Source organism: Photinus pyralis, unplaced genomic scaffold (assembly GCF_008802855.1).
Source record: "Photinus pyralis isolate 1611_PpyrPB1 unplaced genomic scaffold, Ppyr1.3 Ppyr1.4_LG2, whole genome shotgun sequence".
Lineage (NCBI taxonomy): Eukaryota > Metazoa > Arthropoda > Insecta > Coleoptera > Lampyridae > Photinus > Photinus pyralis.
Window position 1 is genome coordinate 30,036,390 of NW_022170403.1, and position 19,145 is coordinate 30,055,534.

At 34.2% G+C, this 19,145-nt stretch overlaps 1 protein-coding gene across 8 annotated transcripts in view; it reads right to left on the reverse strand.

Moving 5' to 3' along the window:
* The window catches only part of LOC116163443 (glutamate-gated chloride channel), a 167,006-nt gene that overhangs the window by 91,343 nt on the left and 56,518 nt on the right, over window positions 1-19,145 (reverse strand). For all 8 annotated transcript variants that reach the window (XM_031477360.1, XM_031477359.1, XM_031477358.1 and 5 more), the window contains exon 2: window positions 2,336-2,428. The gene's annotated coding sequence lies outside the window, so the exon portion shown is untranslated. The remainder of the gene's footprint in view (window positions 1-2,335; window positions 2,429-19,145) is intronic.

The window sequence follows — 19,145 nt, forward strand, 5'->3', positions numbered from 1 at the left end:
GCTCTTTCAATGGAATGGAAATGAAAGAAAATGTTGTGACTGTTTTTTCCCTTCTGCTTCAACATTTAAAATTTACATTTCTTTAATATATTACTCGTATAAGCTCGCTGTAGGTATAGTTAGTTTTGTTGGTACAGTTATTCTCTGATAGTTCTTTGTTTTGCCGCTAGAGATCATGTACTTTTCTGTATTTTCCCTTTCTATTGATTTAAGCTTTCCCGTACGCGTTGCTTGTCGCTTGTTCCTTTAGAGAAGATTCTGCTTTCATAGCAGTTACTTGCTACCTGAAGAGGGATTTTTGTATTGGCTATTATATTATTTTCTTTAGAGGTTCTTCCTTTTTGGTGCAGTGGTTTGCTCCATTGAATATGCTTTTGCGTGTCTGTTTTACAATTGTTTTACGCTGAACTATGATACGACTTGGCATCATTTTAACACGTGTATTCTATTAGGGCTTTGTCTTTTCTCCCCATTCTCCTTTCATTATTTTCCTTCATTTCACTTATTATCTATCTGTATATTATTAGTACCTACTTCGGCATCCATTGTGGAATAAATCCCTACTCCTACCTGAATGATATTTTAAATGGACCCTCCATTTTAAGAGCGGCGACACCACTTGATATGTTACATTAACCTAATACAAAATTATTTACTGAAGACTTGAATTACTGTTCCTGATTTGTAACTGCAAGTATTACGATACCTTTTCGAGATTATGGCTATTGTGAATTGCTTCAGTGTTCTGATTTTACACACATTACTTTTTATCGGTCCGAAGCTTCGACACTACAATTTTATCTACGTTCCTTTTTGTCGTTCCGAAGACTCATTCATATTGGCTTGATTACGCAATAAATCGCGTTTAGTTCACGTGAGCTTTAACGTTTGATTGTATGTTCTCTTTCGATACAGCAGAATTCTAATTAATATATTATTTTTTTGTATTGGTCTCTTTTTTTCTGTAAATTACTCCTGAACTTAAATTTTGAGTAAGACTCATAAATTTTCTACTATTAGTTTTAACGATTGGAAACCAATAGTCTATATTTTTGAGTTCAATGTCCATCAACTTCAGTTATTCTTTGACTACAGTTATTGTTTATGTTCAACCCATTCAATTTCTTTACTCATTTTGATTCATCAATAAGACTGATATTGGAGAGATTCTTGGTATCCAGAGAAACATGCTTGAATACCCTTCTACAAATCTTTGAAAGCATTTTTCATAAAAAACAACGGAGCTGTAATTGTTAAATGACTATCAAATAAATGTAGTAATTACAATTCGATTGTATCAAAAACCAAGAATATGAAATCAAACGTTATATTAAGGAGACGGCGAAAATAAAAAAAAGGCCTTTTCAGATCAGAAGGGTGCTTTCTGCTTTATCTGTAACAGGAAACAACAACACAAACAAACAAACCTGAGGGATAGTCAATAACGCGACACAAAATATTGCGGCGTATCAACGTTTGACACTAATCAGGTAAATCGTATACTAAAACCATAATTAATACTCGATAAGAATCAATAATTCAAAAGACTTTACAGCAGCAAAAGCAAAATTTTGACTGGAACACGGATTGTCCGTACAAATCGGTGTACGGTGTAACGTGACGTTAATGTAAAGAAAATTAATTTACAATGCACAAATAACTAAATCTCTAAGCAACGGCAATGTAATCTAACTAATTTATAATGTAAATAAGATAGTATGAACAAATTCTTCGGAGTGACACAAGTAAGTAACTAAAAAACGTAAAAAACGAGAAACTTTGAGGGAACAATGAGGGAAGATAAAGCCTTAAAGTATTAAGAGTACTCCTGAAGCATAATCATAGATATCCCACACTAATAACTTGAAAAAATAAATCCGTTAAGTGTTATTCAATGCAGCACAGCCACAGCACATCAGAAATCGGGAGAAACCATGGCAGACATCTGGCACGACCTCTAGCGGCAAAAATAAAGAACTAATATAAATGAGACCTAAAACACTCGCATGGCCTCTAGCGGCGAAAATAAAAAAAACTAAAGTAATAACAAATCTACTGTAAAAATAACATAGATCTTAACTAAACGGGTTTACAAAGAAAATACCTAAGAACTTAAATGAGAGTATAAATCGAAGAGTTACTTAAATGGAATATAAAATTGGTAAGAAAAAGAGTTTTATTCTGATAACCTCGTCAGTTTTTGAAAGTGCTCATATAGGGTTAGCTTAAAATTTCAACGAACTACGTAAGTTTCAGACCCCAATTGCACGCTACTCGAGCTCTTTTCTGTAAAGCTTTCTTTTTGTTTTAATCGAAATTACAAAAGAAATCTGACCTTTCTCATGCAGAGCTGAGTATGTGGAACTCAGCCCGATCCACCTCTTGCCTTCAACATTGCGATCCGTTCCTTCCTACGCATGGGAGCACCCTGAAAGAATGGCATAGGTTAAAAAATTATTAATTTTTAGACGCACCTAATATAATCAACAAGTAAAAAGTGTTCTTCTAACTATAAGTCAAATCTCATGACCTAAATAAATACAGTGTGTCAATTTATTGGCCAGTGGGAATTAAGTGGAAGCATGCAGTACGTAAATGCGGAAAAGGTTTTCAAGAGATGTCACCTTTCACATGATTTAATCGCCATAAAAGGTTAAATGTTGCCTTCACTTGTGAATATCGGGGGTGATATTGTCGAAACTTTCAGCTCGATTGGGTTTGGGGAAAATATAATGTTCGAATGGATTTCGTTATACTAAATTGACTGATGATTTTAAACGTGGTCTAATGGATAAGTTTCATTAAAGCGATGTTTTTTTTGTTGAAATAATTGCATCTAATTTTTCCGAAACACTTACACCTAAAACTACCTGCTAATTATAGCTTTTAATATTGTAATGTATGACTCCTCGTAGTAACCTGCATTTTCCAATGCATAATACTGTGTGTATTGATAATGTGACGATGAAGGGGCGTGTTACCCCTGGATTGAATTATCTACTGTCAAAAAGTAATGGTCCTTTATCATCGTGTGTAATAGCCTTCTTTTTGTGTAGAGCATTAGACTTTATTGCCAACCACTGACTGATGATGATGACTATCTAACCCACTCATACAATGCCTAGTGAAAGTTCAAAGTCAAAATAAGTGGCCTTTCCTCGCCTTTGTAGAAACATGTGCGTGTTTCCCATCGCCATTTTGACCGCATTTTCAGATTTTAAAACAACTATGTACATAAATCAATCAACAGAATCTCTTGAATTATGAGTCCGATTGTCCAAATGAACTCGAATCTGATTACAGTTACCCAATATCAAAATTTACTGTAGCAGTCACAAAGGTTTTAGTCGGGGCTTTTTGATTTAAACTTTTATTTCTCAGCTTAATTGACGATGAGTGCCTACGTTATTTCGAAATTCGAAACGAGTTACAAACTTTCGAATGCTTTTTAAACTCAGGATCGCAGTTTTCAACTCATAGGATTTTTAGTATTTTATTAAAACTGAATTGTCAGCATTCCGATGAAAATTGCGAACACGTATGCTATGAATGGGTCAATTTCAGTTTCTAGATTGTAAAGGACATTCTGGTGGAATAACAACGGAAATAAATATGCAATTCGGTCCTTACTATATTTCGTAATTAATTTCTGTTAAAAGCAGTACAATTTTGTCAACCGATGCCTCAAATGTTCCTTAAAGCGAAGGTAACTTAAGTCATTGAGGTCGGTAGCAACATAAAGGAGAATCAGAAAATCCTTTGGTCCCCACATAATACACACAAAAGAATGGTATCAGTGAACTTTAAGCTCTACTTCATAATTAATGAGAAAAAATCAGCAAGATATTTAATTTGGGTTCGCTTATCATTCATAAAAAATATACAAATCTGTTTATTCTGTGGGTCGACCTCTTCAGGAATGTTAAATCAAGTTTGAGAAAAAATTGCTATCCAAAACCCCCAAAACGATCGACTACTGTTTTTATAGAATGCAAAAATTTCAAATAACTTCCACTTATCCATTCGGGTTTATCGAAATTTTGTAGTAGAAATGTAGGTTTATTCATTGGAATAATTTATCAATGTTCCGTAGCATGGAAATGATACTTATTTAATAGCTAGCAAGTGCACAAATTAATCGTCTAAACTTTTTACCGGTTTCCGTTTAAATTAGAATCTTATTATCGCTCCGTACGAACAAGAGAGTTAGTAAATTTGTTTATAGCTAGTAGCTAACCACTCCAGATATAAAGTGGGAAAATTATGAATGTACCCTTGAATGCTGTGTTAGTAGTGTAGTTGGTACCACTGAGAATGGGGGAATATCACTTTTGCTTTTGTCGTTGGAATGACAGATGAAAGAAATCTCGTGTTGAAAATCCAGAGGCATTAAGTTAAAATTGTCTGAAATATTTATATCTAAACGTATTTACGTGAATGAAAACCTGTTGTATGTTTTTGAGGTAAATTTTTGTTTCGTTATTTGGCTAACACGTTTCTTTTTAAGTTATGTCAAATGTTTTAATTTTATTTTTAATTGTCTACCTTCCTTTAACCTATATCGCAATCTGAAACACATTTATTAATAGGGTACGTAAGTTTGAATTAATTGGTATAGTAATTTTTGGATATATCTTTCGTGTAACCAGCACTAAAACAGTCCTATCAATGAAGTACCGTTCTCAATTTTTGGCTTGTGTACGCCTTATGCCGAAAACTATGAGCTTTGTATTAGTGTGTGACTGGAAAACTCGTTTCCCCTGGCTAACCGTGGCTAATTCCCTTTTCCTTCTCGAGCTTCGTTGCAAAATTTAAAAATTAACAAAATTCAAAAAGATTGAAACTAATTGCTCGAACTCACCTCCCCTAACTTTCATACTATAATGCAATGTTGATTAAAACCCAGATCTTACATTTCTCAAGGCCTCAGTGACGCTAGGCCATAATTCTTTGCCTTAATTCTCCAAATTTGTGTTGGGACACTTTGTATTTCTAGGATAACTTTCAGCAAAGGTTTAGAAAAATATTTCCAAGGAAGGTTTCTGTGACGACTAAGAGGTCGTAAGACTTAAAGCGTGTTCTAAAACCACTAGATTAAGATTAAGTAATGTTTTTGTGTATCTGCAAGTTTTTTAAGATTCCGTTAAAGTTTCTAATTTTGGAAAACCTTTGAAGAACGATTTTCTAGATACCTACCTTAATAAGCTTGTAGATAGGTTTCTAATAACCGACTTTTACTAACATAAAAAGATTTCAAAATAGTTTTATAAAGCATTTCCAAGAAGGTTATTCTCTACTACTAGCAATATTATCATATGTAGTTTCTGAGAACCAAAGAATATTTTAAACGCTTCCAAGACGTTTTTAAGAAAAACATTTTAGGATTCCTTTTCTAGATGGGTTTGAAAAAAGATTTCTAAAAATGTTTGTTGTAGAAAGGGACTAGTAATATTACCATAATAATAATAATAATAATAATAATATTTATTGATGTTTTACACATGGTGTTTACACAAGTCATTTTAAGTATGCAATGTAAGAGACAAACGAATATAATAAATTACAAACAAACAAATAATTATACAAACTATTCCATTATATCACAACATTTATTCGTCAAAAATTCTTCTAGTGAATAGAAAGCCTTTTTTATTAGATATGATTTAATTTTAGATTTAAAACCATTTCATTGCAATGTTTGAGAGCGGTGGGCAACATATTAAAAAATTTTATGGCTAAAAAATTAGGGCCGTACTGACTTTTTTTAAGACGTAAATAAGTAGGTACGTAATTATGCATATTTCGCGTATCGTAATTGTGAAAGTCCGAGTGGTATTTAAATTTTTGGCAATTACTTTTCATATAAATCATACAGGTATATATGTAAAGTGAGGGTAAGGTTAATATTTCCAAATCTGTGAAGGCTTGCCTGCAATCAGATTGATAGTCTAGGTTAGCCAATATTCTAACCACTCTTCTTTGTATTTTAAAGGTTCTAGATACACAGGAGCAGTGACCCCATATTAAAATACCATAATTCATTATGGCATGGAATAATCCGAAGTACGCAGTGCGCGTAACTTCCGGAAAAACATTGTTTGTTACGGAGTAAGAACACAGTTCTGTTCAGTTTTGAGGAGAGCTCGTCAATATGGCGTGTCCATGAAAGTGTGGAGTCCCGATAGACGCCTAGAAATTTCACCGGTTTTTGGTTAATTACATCAGTGTCCCTTCTCATCGTAAAAGTTAAAACTTCAGTTTTGTCTTCATTTAGAGACAACTTGTTCAAGTGGAACCAAGACTTGGACTGCCCTTGAAGATCTATACTTCTTATATTTGTTATTTCTAGACTAGAACCAGAGCTTAGTATTGTAGTGTCATCGGCATATAAAATGAAAGGACCATTAACTGTCGAAGGCAAGTCATTTATATAAATTAAGAAAAGCACAGGCCCTAAAATGGAACCTTGTGGAACACCAGACTGTGCACATATTTCTTTTGAGAATAAACCGTTATATCTAACAGTTTGAGAACGTTCTTCGAGATATGATTGCATGAGTTTAATGGAAATTTCATCAAAATTATATGCTTTCAACTTATTTAACAAGATCTGATGATTTACACAATGAAAAGCTTTGCTTAAATCTAGAAAAGTTGCTGTTGTATAATTATTTTCATTAAATGTATTTAAGATTGTACTAGATAGATCTACAAGGGCGTCCGTCGTTGACTTTTTTTATCTAAAACCGTATTGTGCATTATTAAAAATGTTATTGACCTCAAAATAATTAAGTATGCGATTTTTTAAGATCTTTTCAAAAATTTTTGAAAACATGGGAAGTATTGATATCGGCCTATAATTTGAAACATTCTCTTTGTCACCCTTTTTAAACAAAGGTAAAATTATAGACCGTTTCAATGTCTTTGGGAACGTCCCTTCCCTAAAACACTCATTAATTAACACTGTTAGTGGTAATACAATTAAATCCCTTAGACATTTTACAATTTCTGCAGAAAGATCATATATGTCTCGACATTTACTATTAGATAAAGACGTAATGGCGTCTCTTACCTCAATGATGCTTACTTCGTGCAAAAAAAATTTTAAGTGGGGAGCCGGATTATTAATCCGACTAAATGAGCTCGTGCTTAATGTTGCAGAAGAAGTAGAATTAATTCTGTTGGTGATTTTCGCTGGAATTTCTTTAAAATATGTATTAAACTCTTCAGGTGTTAGGTTCGATAGACTTTCCTGACGATTAGTATTTCTAGAAGAATCGATAATCGACCACATGGCCTTACTAGAATTTTTGGCATTGTTTATAAATGATTTGTTTGCACACATTTTTAGCTTTCCTTAGTTCAGTACGATATGTTTGTCTAAAATTATAACCTAACCTCGCTGGGACCACTAGAATGTTTTAAAAAGTTCCAGTTTGTGTTGTTCAAGCATTGGTAAAACAAAAATTTTCCCTTTTGGGTAAAGGGTCTACATACATTTAAAGATTTCCCTTGCACAAATGTTTTCAATGTGGTTTCTTATATTTGACTTCCAATAACTTAATATTTTCAATAGTTCAATGAACATTTTTAAGGTTCCCTGAAAATAATTCCATGAAGGTTTTTTTAGATTCCTTTGAACATTTATAAGGAAAATACCTACTTGAAATATTAAATTTTAAGGATTCTGGAACTCACGGAATATTTTTAAGAAAACTTTCACGGTAACAGGTTTTAAGAAGATCATCATAATGGTATAGTTTACCCAACCAATAGGTACTTTAGTGGTTGCTGTTTCTTGAAGAAGAAACCTCAAAATCCTTATATTCAGTTTCGCTGAACCATTGCAGCCCTACTACACTGCAGCATAACGAAAACCGAAAACTGATGTTTTCAGAAAGATGCGTCCGCCACTTACTTAAGATCATTTCCAAATACGTTGAATCTACTTTCGCAAATTAAAAGGAAACAATCTGCATTTGCTTAAGGACATCAAGAGAACGGGAATCTAATTTGCTGATGGTTTTCGAAATGTTTTTTGTGCAACAGCACCTTCCGAAGCGCTAATAAAACGTGTTGCCTCTCCAAGCATTTTAGTGTAATCCCTCGGTCCTTGGCCTGTCCTTAATTAACTGCTGCCCCAAAATGTCACACTATAATCAACACTGCGAATTTCCACAGCACCCTAAGAAACCGCTCTGTAAAATTTTACGAAAAGCCCGACATTATTAATGATACTACAAGATATTGTAACCTAAATAGGTTTTATGAGGTCGTCAAATCTTATTCGGTAAAATTTAATAAACTTAATTAAGATTGGAGTTGCAATAAAACCTTGCGTGCTCTTCAAGGCGAGGTTAACAATAAAATAAGGATGAGCGGGAGAACTTTACGTAAAAGGTAGAGCATTGATTTTCAATTTACTAGTAGATTCTATATTTAGAGCACAACTCGATTTATGACATGGAGATTAGTGACGGAATCGCCGTTCCTTTCGGTTTTCTGCGAGTGGTACAAATGACTGAATACATATGCAGAATTAAAATAGCTAAAAATAGCTAACCTGATTAGAAATACAATTTAGTGGTGGTTTCATAAACTAAATTAAGATAGCGAATGACGTTGAGGGGTGGAAAGCGAAATCCATTAAAGCGTCATGATGGTACAACATGTAATGAGAACGACACTCTATTAACGTTAGTTGAATGTTTTTTTACTAAACTTGACATGTAGGAAACATCATAAGTGCTCGAGATGTTCCTAATAAAATTCGTTTGCTTCGCAAGAACGAGAAAATTCGCCGCCTCCCCAATTTTACGCTATAGCAGTTTACTGCCAAATGTCCGCGCAGAAATCGTAAAAGGAAGACGAAGTTTCTTTGATTCTCCAACGGTGATGTAATTTGCCTTCACAAAACAGAAATTAGTTGCACGACAAAAACAGTTTATCTGCAGTAGGAAACCTGCAGGAAGCTTTGCGTTTTTAGGTTCCTTGATGTGTTTGCGAAAGATAAGTATTTCTTGATTATAACGGCGTTAATAGTTTTACCCCCCCACCCCCCCCACCCCACGTTTCTGCTTAACCTAGCTTTCACACGTAAGAGGGGTTTTACATCATCAGCTGCAGACATTTCGTTTTGGGTTATTAGAAACTTGTACTATTTCGTAGCTGAACGTGCAGGAGGTTAGAAATGTCATAATTTAATTTTCTGAGCTTCCAGAGATCTGCAACCTTGTAGATAATATCGAACATGTGAAGGAAATTGCCCTCGATAAAGGTAATCGTCGCCGCTGTCCAACAGAAAAATAGCTTGTGCCCTCAAGATACTTTACGATCCCATTGCTTTTGGATATTTTCCAATGAGAGATGTGTCGCCATTACACGTAACCAGGATAATTTAGTAACACAAAACGTATAGAGGTTTTCATGCAACCTCAACATATGGTGTCCGGAAAGTAGTGTACAGAAACAGTCGAATTAAATTTATAGTAGTTTCTAATAATCGAACCTAATAACTTACAATTTCTAAGCATATCCGATTGGCCACGAGGGAAACTACCTTAAAATTGATCATGAACGATTTAAACTATTTTTGGAATTGCATTACATCGTTTTTAATTCATAATGAGATAACATTCAAACATTCAAAAGAATTTTCTGGAAATGGGCAAATAATTTTGGAGCTACTTTTCTTCTCAATAGTGGCATAGATCCACTGCTGAAATAAAAATTCAAAGGGCGGTTGGTAATCGAAAGTAATTCTAATTACGAAACGTAGATAAAGCTTGTCAGAGTCCATTCATAAAGTTGAGGAAACACGGAAATATCAAATCTCCTTTTCATTACCAAAGCCATTTCAGTAAAATTACAATCGAGAATCTGAAAATTCGTAGCGAACCTGTCAGAAATTTTTATCGGAATGTTTTTTCGAATATTGTTTAAAAGCATTTGAAAGTTTGTAACTCGCTCGAATCTCAAAATAATGTCGCTGCCAATTAAGCGGAAAAATAAAACCAGAGCCTTGTATACATCCTCAAAAGAAATTCCGACCGAACCCTCTCTTGCGTCCCTTTTTAATTTTTGCTCACGTAACATTCAGGATTAGTTATTTTATTTATTTCAAAGCATTGAATAAGATAAAAGGGAAATATTAAAGTACGAGGCCCCTTTGGAGCCGAGTGCGGTTCGTACTTCAATTTGCGAGTCATTTTACACACGAGTTTTGTATTAAATTTTACCCGAAATCATATTTTAATATAAAATTTCAACTTTCATATAGAACTTTTGATTAATGTCAATCTGTAAGTGATGACAGGAGTCATTATAGACATTTAACAGTGTCACAGATGCGGCCGGTAAAGTGACAGTTGCGGGCCAGTAACAGGAAATGCAGTCTGCTCCGCCTCATGGAAACTAAAATTTCTGGATAGAAAGTTATAGGCATGAAAATGAAGGTTTCAGGATGATTTTGAGTAAAGTTATTTTTTAGTCTGATTTTGTGAAAATATTTCCAAAATTCTTTCCCCAAGATGATGCACCCTGAAAGGGGGTGTCATAAAACCACGATCTCTGATTTGGTATCTGGAAGTGTGCTCTTCGCATCGGAAGATCTAACGATGTTTCCCTTATCTTGGCAGGTATTGTACTACAAATTTTCGAAAATTAAGTTTTATTTACAAAAATCCCCATACATACCAAATTTCGTTAGGATTATAATTTTTCACGAACACCACTTTAGCTTAGCACAGTGCTATTTTGTGATAGAACCGTTGGGTAAACTTTTCCAAGCCCTACTAAGGCAATTCGTTCACAATTATACAGGGTGTAGCCCCTAAGACCCCCCATATCATAATTCCTTTACCATAAAGGATACCGAAAAAAATCTTAGAGCAAAATTGTACACACTTACCGTCGTCATATTTCTAAAATATTTTTGATCACCTCGGGCGTGCAGTATTGCAGTGGCGTATCAAACTTGCGTTTTTTTAAATGAAACACCTCATATTCTATTACTGATTTGGAATGTACTTGGAAAATACTTATTTTTTAATGTAACATGTTATACTACTAACGATTTCGCTATTATAACCCTTCTTGTCAAAATTTGAGTTTGTTGAAATTTTTTTGAAAGAAACTAAATCGCGCAGGCTGCTTTGCCAAATGTTATATTTTTTAAGAATTTTAAATGGCACCCACCTAAACAAATTAATAAAGAGTTCAGAGACAAACCAAGTCGCAAAACCCTTATTTTCCGAACTTGGTCTGTCATTGGCTTTTCGACTTGGTTTTTCTCTGAAATTTTCTTAAGTAATGTGTGGTTTTCTTTATATCAGTGGAAAATTTATAGTATTGGCTATCCAGAGAAAAGATAAAAAATATGACATTTGACGAAGGTTTTATTTTTTCGATAAAGTACATGAAAAAAATTATGTAACAGTGGAAGAGGCGATTTAGTTTCTCTAAACAAAATTTCGAAAACTGTCAAATTTTGACGAAAAGAGGTTATAAAAGCGAAATCGTTAAAGGTATAACATGTTACATAAAAAATAAGTACTTTCCACCATATGGGGTGTTCCATTAAAAAAAATGCAAGTTTGATCCGACACTGGAATACAGCACGTTCCTGGTGTTCAAAAATATTTTACAAACATGCCGGCTGTAATTGCCTACAATTTTGCTCTAAGACTATTTTCGGTATCTTTTATAGTAAAGGAATTATGATCCGAGGGATCTTAGATGTTACACCAGCCTTTTTCTGTACGTCCAAAAATTAAACGAATTTATTTTTTAGCCGAGTAACCTTGTTCCCTGAAAGGGGAGGTACCTCTCGGGTACCTTGCATCAAATCGAGTAGTTCTAATTTTTTGCTGATTCGTTTATGATGTTGGCCCAATGAATAATTCAAGTTTGTGACATCGAGCGCCGAACGCAGCTTTGTCAAAAATCTAAAAAACCACAAAATTTTTCTTTTTTTTCATATTTTGGCGATTTTAATCATAAAACAACAACTATAAAAACAAAGTTTTCAATAATACCTATGCAATACGTTTTTAAAGTAGACTCAATTTGCAGTGGTATAGTAAAAAAAAATGTTTGGAGCACCGGTTCTGAGATTTGACCCAGTTGGTATCTTTAAACCCCCTTAAGGGCAACTTTTTGCATTCTTTTTCCTAATTACATTTATGTATCACAACCTATACTTTTCTATGATCATTGTTACCATGGATACAATAAACAAAACAAAATTTCCATGAATCCATGGCCTACTATTTAAAAACTGTAAAAAAATAAGGTTTTTATTTTTGGTTCATGTCTAAAATTAAAAAAAAATAAGAGGTGATACATCAATGTACCTAATTAGGAAAATGAAGGCAAAAAGTTGACATTAAGATATATACTGGGTGTTACATTTAAAAAATACCAACTCTGGGTCAAATCTCAGAAAAGGTAATCCAAATTTTGTTTTACTATGCCATTCTACGTAAAAATACCAAAAATAAGCTGTTTTTAACTTTTTTTTCTATCTTGTATGGGTAGTAAGATACGTTTCAAAAAGCCAACTGTTCGTTTTTACCCTGTATCTCAGACACGAACGTAGCTAGATTGATTCTGTTTGTGGTACTAAAAGCTTCACAAAAAAGTGACAGGTCTCGAAAACCGCAAAACTCCATCTTTAAAAACACTGGAACCCTAACCAAAAAGAACACACGGTACATAATCCTAGAAAAAACGAACACATGCCATTCAGTACTAGGAGTGACAACGGCAGAATCGAGACCGAATAAAACTGAAATATGGCACCGAGGACTGGTTCATCAAATCTTCAAGGATCTCCAATAAGGTTCAAGAAAATGCACCATCAAAAGTGTAACCATCGATGCAGCCTGGAGAAGTCCTCATTGAGAAATTTGTATCAAAGGAAAAATGGCTAAACTCCTAAAGAAGAAGGAGAATTTACAACTTCAAGGGTAGATTTTTTGGTATTGATTTCTGTGTTCAAAAATACCCAGATACCAACTTTCTTCACATTTTAGCACTGTGCCATTTTACGGTATCACGTTGGTGAAACCTTCTTCCCACTCAAAAAGGGCATGCCACTTTGGAAGGAAAACTCAGATCCTTAAATATTATAGTGGAGCAATTTTCTTATGATGTGCGTTCGGGGAGATCTAACACTTTTCCGTTGTCTTGAAAGTAATTGTAGCTTAAATTAAAAAAAAAATGAGTTTATTTGATCGTTTTCATGTTCAAACATAGTAAGACCCTAAATTTGGTCGAGGTTGTACTTTTTTTACACTTCCGTTCAGAAATGCACTATTTTGAGGTAGGAATTTGGGCCAAAAACTTTTCACGTGAGAAATTAAATATTCTTATTAACTAAGCGATTTGCAATTCATAGGAAATTTAATACTCTTCACAGTGTAGAAGAGAACCGTGAATATCGTAACAGGTGACCACTTTACCGTTTCACAAAGTTGGTTTTGATTTTTTTTTGTTAAACGTGGGGAAATTTACACATATATCTCTTCATAGCGAACGTGAACGGAAGTATGTTTGGTAATAACAAGAAACGCATTGGGGAAAGCGAGCGCGGTTGCCACGATATCTTGGGACCTAAAGTTTCGTTTCGTTCTGTTTAAAGCCGGGCGCTTGTTGAGGCACGCCAGTAGACGTCATTGCGTTCAGAGTTCAGAAAATGAGTCCCATTTCAGTTTTTCTTGTGGGCGAGGTTCAAATAGCTAGAGAAGTGTGAGAGCTCGCAATTCAACGCTGGTTTTTCACGTACTAAGTTAAATACGCGAAATTTAATTCTTAATTTGGGTGCGATAATTTATTATTGTTGATTTAATTCGCGTCAATATAAAAGGATTTCGTTTTAACTTCAGGAGCGTATGAATATCGGCGTGTGAAAGAATTATTTCGGCTGGCTTGCAAGAATCCGCCTGCTTCGTAGCAAGGTGTTTTATTGACAAGTAGTAAAATTTACGCGAAGGAACATTTTCGAGTCGGAGAACCGCTTTTCAAATAAAAAACGGGAGTACATAATTTGAGCTTGAAACTCATTGTGATAAAGAAAGAATTTATTTTTTTTCGGATTGCTAATAGTAAGGGCTAGCTAGAAGCGACGTCATTGGATGATGCATTGTGCGATTCAATAAAATTTTGTATACTTTTGTATATGGTAGGGACTTTAAAGACAATTAATTGGTGCATTTACACGCAACAAAATCTAGCGAATAAATTTGCCCAAATTTGCTCAATACTTATAGACATTTTTATTTTGCAGTCACCGCGGAGTCAACTGTGCCATCGAAGCGATTTGTTTCCATATTTCTAAAGGAAGCGGCGTTTCCCAAGGAGAGATGAAGATCAATTTGTTACCAAAAGAGAATATTACCCACGTCACTGTAAGTTATTTTAAATTTTTTTACTTGTACAGACTAGTAGTGGTCGGATATTTTTAAGAATTTGCATATGGAATTTTGTTCTAAGTCTAAGCAATTTGGACATTCCTAAAAGAATCGACCAGTAAAAATTATTTGCATGATACAGATTTTGTATTGTATTTAATGATAAAAATCGAATCCAAACAAAGGATTTGGGTTATTTCATTGCGGGGGAAATTTGCATCGAATGTCAGTGATACCCTTTTTTTGGTTGGATTAAAATTTTGTTTCGCATTCAGGGGTACAAAAATGACACTATAAAGATCAAATTTAGCAGGGACACGTGATCACGAAATAGGCATTGCATTTGTTTTTGTATTCCTTTTTATGAATCCAACTAATATTTTACATACGGGAAAATGCAAAGACAAATAGAAGAGCATTAGATTTTGAATTTTCAGATTTTAAGAGGAGATAAAACTTCCGCAAGGTAAGGGGTATAAAAACATTGTTATTTTATAGCATATGTTAAAATGGCAGTTTAATAGGTTTGAATGAGTAAGCTACGCCGTTCTTTAACCGTAAGAGCAGATAAAGTGAAACAAAGGATTGTGCATTCTAATGATATCTGTCATTCTTATTTCAAATGCGCGATCTAAAAATTCTTTCACTCAATGGTTAAAATATCCCTTTATCGTCTTGTATAAAAATAACTATTATTACTGAGTTAGCCGAAAGTAAACAGTGTCTTAGAAGCAATTACTATTTGCCTAAGATTTAATGACCTATATACGCTTACTTTGAGGTCTTTTTCGAACCTTATTTTGATATTTAGAATTCAATGCTGAAATATCTATTACCTGCTCCTTTTTCTGCTAGTAACAGGTACTTAGGTCAAATGAATTAGGCCAACTCCAAGTGGAAAAGTTGTGTCTCCCCTCAAAAAGGATCTTATTTGTCCTTTAGAAGTCGGATTCGAAGCTTAGCGACCGACTTTTTAAGAGAAACTTGATTATGGTTTTCCATTTGATGGGAGAATAGAATGCAGCATATTTTTCTCTGTTAGAAAGTCTACAGGGTGTAAAAATTAGGAGGTCGAATTTTCCGGAATTCGGTGTCATTTTAGTTGTAGGGCAGAAAAGAAATGCTCGATTCAGTGATTAAAGGTGTCCGTTGTCCTTAATAGGAAGTACTTTTGTTGGAGTTATTTAATTAGTAAAGAAATTAAGGAGGGGTGATTCCGGGAGATTATTTTTTCAGTCGCGTTTGGAATCACGGTAGCGTGCCGGGTGATCCCTATTAAAACCGTGTGACTGACTACTCATAGAATTAACCGTTCAGTTCAGAGTAAAATTTTAATTCGGGTCAGTACCATTGAGTATCCACGGTATATTTCAAGTATATAGATTTTGTGTTACATTTTCGTGCGATTAAAGAGTTCGCAAAGTTTGCTTGGAGGAAAATTAGTCCGGGGCAGCTTTATAGAAGAATTCGGTCTTTTGATCGAGGGAGCAATACCTTCGAAGTTTCATTACCAGTTAGGTAAAATATTACCTCTTATCACAGCATAATAATGCGTCAATCAAGGACCAATTAATCGCGCCAGGATATTTCTTTTCCACCACAATAAACTAGTAGACAAAAAAATCCGCATTAAGTTACTTAACGTCGTTAGTGAACAAAAGGGGATTGAACTTAGTTTGTGGAATTCGTAAAAAATATTTAATATTTAACCTATATTGGCAAAAATCAGATTTGATCTAGTTATTCTAAAATTATATAGCGAAAACTAGAAACAGGAACTTCTGTAGAGGTATATCGCTATTTGATTTTTTTTTGCATTGTATGGCACTCCACCGTTAAACTTGAACTATGTTAAAACAGTATCGAATGCCAGTTCCTCTAACAATGCAATCTAATAAACACCTAGTCTAAACCCAACTATTTTTATTAATTTGATTCAATTAATTTGCAGGAAATTAACGGCCAGACCAATCATCTTGTAATTTTGCAAACGAATGATTGTGTAATTGAAACTGATTGGATCATTATAAAAGACCAAAGCATGAGCTGACCTTATTCTGAAGGTAAAGAAGAAGGCACGGTATAGTTTACGTAATCAAGCGTGAAATCAAACTTAATTTCCGCTATACTAACAAAATATAATTTAAATTTACTTAAAGCAGGGTAGTAATTATTCTCTTCCTTCATTTTTGATTACCATTTCTATTTCTGTTGTACTCTGTTATGAAAATATTGTTTCTACGTGAGGATGTTCTTTGTCTCTGCTTTGAATATTCCCAATACTCGAATAAAATCTGTCATCGTGCTATTTTATGGGTTGTCACTGGTAAAGTCGATTTGTTACAAATCCTTTTATTTCTTAACTGAAAAACTTTCATATCTACAGTTGTAATGTGGTAGGGCCCTTTTTTAACAGCGCGGGCATTTTACGTTTTAAGCATACTCCAATGAAGCCAATGATGTGCTCCGACACTACGGTGGTAATCACGTTGCTAAACAATTTACATGCATGTTTGCAATAGAGTGAGGGGTTTATAATCTAATTTCCGTAAACCTCCCTATCCCGACCGTCGTCGTCGAGAGTCAATGTTTATTAGGTTACCTACGTTTTCGCGGCGTCAGTTGTAGTTTTCTTGTTAATCGCATAAATGTCCATAGTAATTTAACAGAGATCTATCTGTGGAAGTCATAGACCGAATGTGATATTCGCGGTGAGATGTATCTTTCCGTATAGCTCGAAGAAGGGACAAAAGTGTGAGTTTGATAAAAATTCGGTGCGACACATTTTAGCGAGTCAAGTTTGGAAACCTTAAAGAACAAACAGAAAAAATGCTTTGCTTCCAGTTCAGTAATTTTAAACGAAACTTTCAAAATATAGTACTATGAGTGTATGAAACTCGTCCTTTTTCTAGCGAGAGACGGCTGAAAATCCTATTTGACAAGACATAGAACATAGTACTGCGTCCAATGGCATGAGTTCATTACACCACTCAATTAGCACTTACCTCGCTAACTCAAATTACACAAATTATAACTTGTAACAAACCCCTTACATGACCATGTCCCCACAAACTTTATTTTTAAATAATTTTAAAAAATTGAATCTCAGTATCCGACAGGGTCCAGAAACGCTAAAACACTGATTTAATCAAGTCCGTAATTGAAATTTAATAGCATTTAATTTCATGACATACAAAAAGTACAACAAACAAGTTATCTGAAGGCTAACAAAGCCTTTTTGAAACATTTTCACACTTCACAGAATTATTATAAAGTAATTTATTAATTTATTATTTTTCTTTAAATCACCAACACTGGTTCTATGACGATTGACATTATTGAATTGGCAGCTCGGATACAAACTTTAAATTAATTGAAGAAACAACCCTCTCCTATAACTTGAAACTAATTGCGTAAACACTGACTTTGAACAGTAATCGGAAGCTGAAAGCTTCAAACACGGGCTGACTACCGGAAAAATGCGTATTTGAATTTAAACGTAATGGACTGTTGCATACGTCAAGTCAATTGAACCGAGACCACCCCGTTAAATCGCCGCCCATTCTTTTGAATTATTGAACAAAATGGCATTTCCATAATTTGAACCGAAAATTACGCTACTTCCGCACATGTTGTCGGAATTATTTCAACCTGAAGAGCCCTCTTTGTTTACATAGATTTGAAACATACACCATAATCTGAATTGCTTAAAAATCTAGTCTAGAAGTGTGGTGGCGAAATCCTTTTTTAGTGACAAGCATTTAGGATTCCGGACAAACCGGGAACCGAACAAATGGGCATCTTGGTTTGCAAAAAAAGTATCACCGGTAGTTGATATTTTCTGTGGTTTTCCAAGAACCTAAACACCATTTCTTCCCTATTAAACCGAGGATCGTAAATGTTTCATTTGAAAGCTACCATTAAGAGTGCCTAAAACTACTTTTATTTTTAAACTTTTTTCTCGAGTACCATAATGATGTAATAATAATACCTACGCCTTTATAGGATATACCCTTTTCGATTTTCTGAATTTCTAAAAAATTTGTACCATAAGATGGAATACCACTAAACGAAGAGAAGTAAAAAATTCAACGAAATTTGATATTTGGTGATCATTTTTGAAATTTCGAAAGAAAATCCGACTGCAATTTTTGGTCGGATAATAAAAGTGAACATTCAGTGGTTCAGAAAAGAACCGATTTTTTTTTAATGCATTCTTTCGGCTGTTGTTGACGATACATACTTTGATTAAAGAAAAGTTGATTCCAATATTAACACTAGAAGCCCAATTGACTACATTTAAGATTTAAATGTATTTATTTATTTATTTATTATCCCTCTCTTGTTCTGGGCCCTCAACAGGCTTGCGCCCAATTACAGAGTGACCCGCATAATGCTATTTAGAGGTGCCTCTGCAGAAGGTCTTAAGTTGTTCTATACTACTCCGGAGGAACTGTGCATTTCGCATTTTAAGCAGTTACTAATGACCCTAGACAACATGTCAAAAATTTTAGAACTACCTGACCGTTTGTAACGTAGCCCCCCGCTTTCTGTCTCTATTCTCTGGACTATTTAATAATATAATAATAATATATGTTTATTTCTCAATATAATAACATGTAGTACAATAAAAAAAGAAAATTAAACTTGTAAATAAATCATATTGGGAAATATTAGGGGTTCCATAGACAAACGTCCGTGGTGAGACCTCCCTCATGTATTGCATATTATATA